This window comes from Mercenaria mercenaria, chromosome 13 (genome assembly GCF_021730395.1).
Source record: "Mercenaria mercenaria strain notata chromosome 13, MADL_Memer_1, whole genome shotgun sequence".
Classification (NCBI taxonomy): domain Eukaryota; kingdom Metazoa; phylum Mollusca; class Bivalvia; order Venerida; family Veneridae; genus Mercenaria; species Mercenaria mercenaria.
Window position 1 is genome coordinate 78,276,938 of NC_069373.1, and position 5,038 is coordinate 78,281,975.

The window sequence follows — 5,038 nt, forward strand, 5'->3', positions numbered from 1 at the left end:
TTTGGACATGCATTTTACGTAAGATCTTTTGAACAGACTCAATTAGATCGACACAAAATCTGTTTTTAAGATCAAAGTATAAGCGCCAGGTGAGCGATTTAGGGCCACTGTGGTCCTCTTGTTTTGGTTGCGCTGTATCATCGGGCCCATGTAAAAATCTACAGCATTCTTTATGTAGCCAGGCCATGATGCTCCTTTAGCTGGCTGCTTGATACATATTTGACTGTACTCAAAATGAAAAGGCTTAAAATCGTTTTTTCTAAGGATCGCACTATCTGTAGTCTGCATATTTTGATTTTCTGTTGACCTTTAACATGTTTAATTGGCTGGTTTTTGAGTGGCCAAATCAGTCTTTTAAGACCCAGTGTTTACTGAATTATTTCAGGAAGTGCCGTGGTTCCTAAATGTCTAGAAACATACAAGTACGTACAGCTTAAACTTCATCATACATGAGCTTTAAATACATTATTTTAGAGAGAATCTTCAACAATTCATAACTGATTAGAAGATGCAAAACAACGCAAAACTAGATTTAAATGAATAGGGTTTTTTTTATTATCATTTTCTACTTAATAAATTTTTCATAATAACAAAAGAAGAAATTAATCGTTTTATTACATCTTCATGGTCGTCTAAAAAGGTTGTGTAGTCACATATGGTATTCACATGGTAACTATTACATCTCAATGCTAACTTCCGTATTTGTTTTGCTAATGTTTCCATTTAGGTGTCTAATATGGCAAAATGGTTTAAATGCATTATGGCTTTCAGTAATATCACATTTACGAAAACAAATCCATTTTGTGTTAAAATTCATAAAGTCCCATGAGTAACGGATGAGTCTAATCTGTTGCAAATGCATGGTAATAAGTGGTTCATAAAGTGTAATTTTGAAAATAGTTTTCTTAGTATATATTAAGCTCGTTTTCATTATAAACTGGGTTTGATCTGGTAAAAACTAAGCGGGGTCTCTTTGATTCATTTGCGTGAATTATCTTCAGACATACCGCTCCCCAACTAGCGCATAGCCAGTGACTGTCGGTAGTATAGCTCCTAAAAGTGGCAAACTTTTCAAAATCCTTCTGGTTACTCACAATAAAACATCTGTTGTTTTTTTTTTTGTTTTTTTTTTTTTTCACAGAATTCTTTTTAGATTCACTACTCATTTACAGTTTTGATTCTTTCAGTTTAGTTTTCATGCTGCAAACCATAACATATTGTTGAGACAATTACTGCTTTCTTATAATATCTCATCATTTTTCGCCATGGGATTAAAATGTTTTTACATTCAGAAAATGTATGCTGGGTAATTGTGGGGATTCATCATGTGGAATTTTTATTCCGCGGAATTCTACGTACACGACGATGGCAAACTCTTATTTCATTTACAAACAGCTGTATGTTTTGTGTCCACTATTATCCATTTAAATTATTCAATGCCTAAAACGCCCATTTATCAATATCAAACAATGCCAGAATGTACAGATTTTCTTTTAATTTGTTTTATTTACTCGGAAATTTTAATAATATCTATTTCCTTTCTTTGTAATTGATTGTTTACTGGAGATTGGGATTGTTTACTAGAGATTGAATGCAGCAGTGACTCCTCCAGTATCTTTCTTAACAAGTATATTGTAAAATCAGTACTTTTCGCGGGAGATTTATTTTCGCTTTTGTATTCGACAATTGTGTGATTTCGCTAAACCACTGGCAAACGCACTATTTTTGTTATAGATAGTCTTGTATATTTTCCAAAGTTGCAAAGAGCGAACGCAGTGGTCCAGTGGTAACACTATCTGACAATGAAACCAGTAGTCGTAATTTCGAGCTCCCGCACAACCAACTAAAAAATACTAAATTTGGGATAAGAGACCCATGTGTGGGTGCTTTACACCTGACACGTTAAAGAACGAGCGAAACTTCTGGAATTGGCTTCTGTATCTTGCACTATCCTCCCACTAACATTACTAACGTCTTCTGGATGAGTCGCTTATATGGGCTGCCTGTGAAGGCTATGAATAAGCTTACACACAGACACAAGTTGCCCCAACACCGTGAAACTCATTATAAAAGTGAAACGATTTTCCGCTTACTCTCAATAAAACAACATTACGACAAAATATTCCCCAAAAACTGTCAATGATTTATAATGGAATTGACAAGTTCTAATTGTTTTGAAGTCATTTACTTATTTTATTATGTTCTTAATCCGAAAAAAATATGTCATTAAATGTTTTCTCCGTAGTATTAATTAAAACACAGAAAGGCTGCTAGGCTGCTAAGGCTGCCAACTTTACGCACATGAAAATGCGACGCTATCCGATGGTCTATGATGGATATTTCCCTTCTTTCTTTTTTTAACGCAAATTGACAACTTCTTAATGGTTCATCAAGCAGTACATCGAATTAGTGAGACATGTGACCTGGCAACTGATTTGACCAATATTGCCTCTGACTTATTCAAACTGAAGTAGCAAATGATGCAAAGATTTTTTGAAATTTTATATCCAGAAAGAAGCAATATGGCTTTTCATTTAATTTCAGGAAGAAGTAAAATGGCTAAACTTATTTAATACTTTGAACATCTGTATCATTATTTTTGGCAGAATTTGCACCATTGCAAAATTGATTACAAAAAAAGGCTTCTTCATAGCCAATCTGAATTAAGACGGATATTTCGCTTCATTTTCGAATAAATGCTCCTTTTGGAAGCATCAAACGCCAGCATGCAAATTAATAGTAGTAGTGTAACTGTTAATGAAAGGTATTCGAATTTGCACCTAGCACCGACTTAAGCGGAACTCTTCATATAAATGAGCCGCGCCATGAGAAAACCAGCAAAGTGGGTTTGCGACCAGCATGGATCCAGACCAGCCTGCGCATCCGCGCAGTCTGGTCAGGATCCATGCTGTTCGCTGTCAAAGCCTATTGCAATTACAGAAACTGTTAGCGAACAGCATGGATCCTGACCAGACTGCGCGGAGGCGAAGGCTGGTCTGGATCCATGCTGGTCGCAAACCCACTATGTTGGTTTTCTCATGGCGCGCCTCAAATGAACATTGAAGATGATACCCAGTGATCAGAAGATGTATTTTGTTTTTAGGCCCATTAGGCAAAAATACTGATGTCACAGCGTACTTGAGATTGAAATAACATACCAAGTTTCCTCCAACATATAATCTTTTGGGATATGTGTGTTTTTAAAACAGCTCTTATTTTCAGTAGCATTAACAAAAAAGCAAATAAATAAAGGATTAGAACTTATATATTCTGTTATAAATCATCGGCGAATTCGGGGAAAAAATGTCAGAAAGCTTTTTTATTGTGAGTAAGCAGAGATGCTATCCTTGATGTATTCCAATCCTCATGTGAATTGAAAGATTCCACATTTTCTACAGTATTAGACGTGATAAGTCTGCCACTGCTAATTTCAGTCACTGATAGCCGCTGGTTATCAATGTGCAAGGTCAGTTCCATGAAAATGCGAGTAGTTTCTGGTCTACGAAATGCAAAGTTAATATATCATATTAAACATGCGTAGTCTAGGTGGATAACTCTCAAAATATTTACTCGATCGTTTAGTTAATTAACAGGCTGAGATATTTTCAAAATGATACTTCATGCAACAGTTTATTATCTGTAATACTAGTAATATAATGGATTGGACATATCGGCTACACCTTATAATTTTTACAAATCATATAAATAATTACTGTAATGCGAAATGCATGTTATGAAGGAAAACATGCACACTAATTAGCGATGAGCTGAAACACTTATCACGTGACTTCATAAACCAGCCATTGGATGTACATTATTGTAATTAAATCATTCCTATCTTTTCTTGTTGAATAAACGTTAAAAAAGATAAACATGATGAAAAATGTACATCTGAATTCATTTTGACATTGGAAATTTTTGTTATCAGTTCTGCACTGGTGCAGTTTCCCTCTAAGATAATGTTATTAATGTTCTTGAGACTCCTTGCTGAAAGACAAGGATTCAGCCTTATGTTCTTGTATTGTACTAGACATTTCGGAACCATCCTTCTTTTGAGATAAAGTTAGCGAAACTGATTATTTGAAGACTAATTTGGTTAGTTAAAACTTATTATTGCGACTGAATAAACCCACTGGCCAGAAAAGGCGTAGGATTAAAAGTTCGTATATTACTCATTTTCAGTAAATGCAAGTTTTCGCCTGCGTATAAGAATATTTTCCGACATGAAGCTATACCAGGGCCGTTTTTGGTAATTTGATAAATTTCTAACAAAAAAAAACGCTTTTGGTCAGATGGAAGCAACTCACAAGGTTTCTGATCGGTTGTAAAAGTATCGAATTCCACCCCATCGATGTAAAGTGTGATGGATATGTTTGAAAACTATCTTATTTCATAAATTGAAATTCTAATCCGTGATTCCTGGCTAAAAGTATATGGACTGGTGCATTGTGTGTCTTAAATAATCTCCTTACTTTCACTTAAGAACTATAAAGGGAATATCATGTACTATAATAAATGCAGGCCCGTAGCTACGTTGAGGCAAGTGAGGCAGTTGCCTCGGTTAAAATTTGGCATGCAATGAAAAAAGTAATTAAGTACATGTATTTCAATTAAGAATACAAATGGTACCAATTAAAGTTCAAGTTCAAAAACATACGGAAATGATATATTACACCCATTCAGAATGACTTTACAGTAACAGCCGTAATATAGATCTACAGCCTATTAGATAATTCTTAATCAGATTTAGAATTATGGATCTGCATACTCATAAGTAAAAAATCAGTACAAAACTACATTAAAAACACCAGATTTAAAGTAGTAAAACATGGTCGCAGGACCCTCCAGAATGCACCATTGACGACCTAAAGAAAAAAAAAATTCCCGGGGGAGCATGCCCCCGGACCCCCCTAGACTGCCTCGGTTAAAATTAGCCTCTGGCTACGGGCCTGAAATGATAGCAATAAGAGAGGTGCAGAGCACAAGAACCACAACTCTTCCTACGTAATGATAGACGGCAATAAAAGGGTGTCAAAGC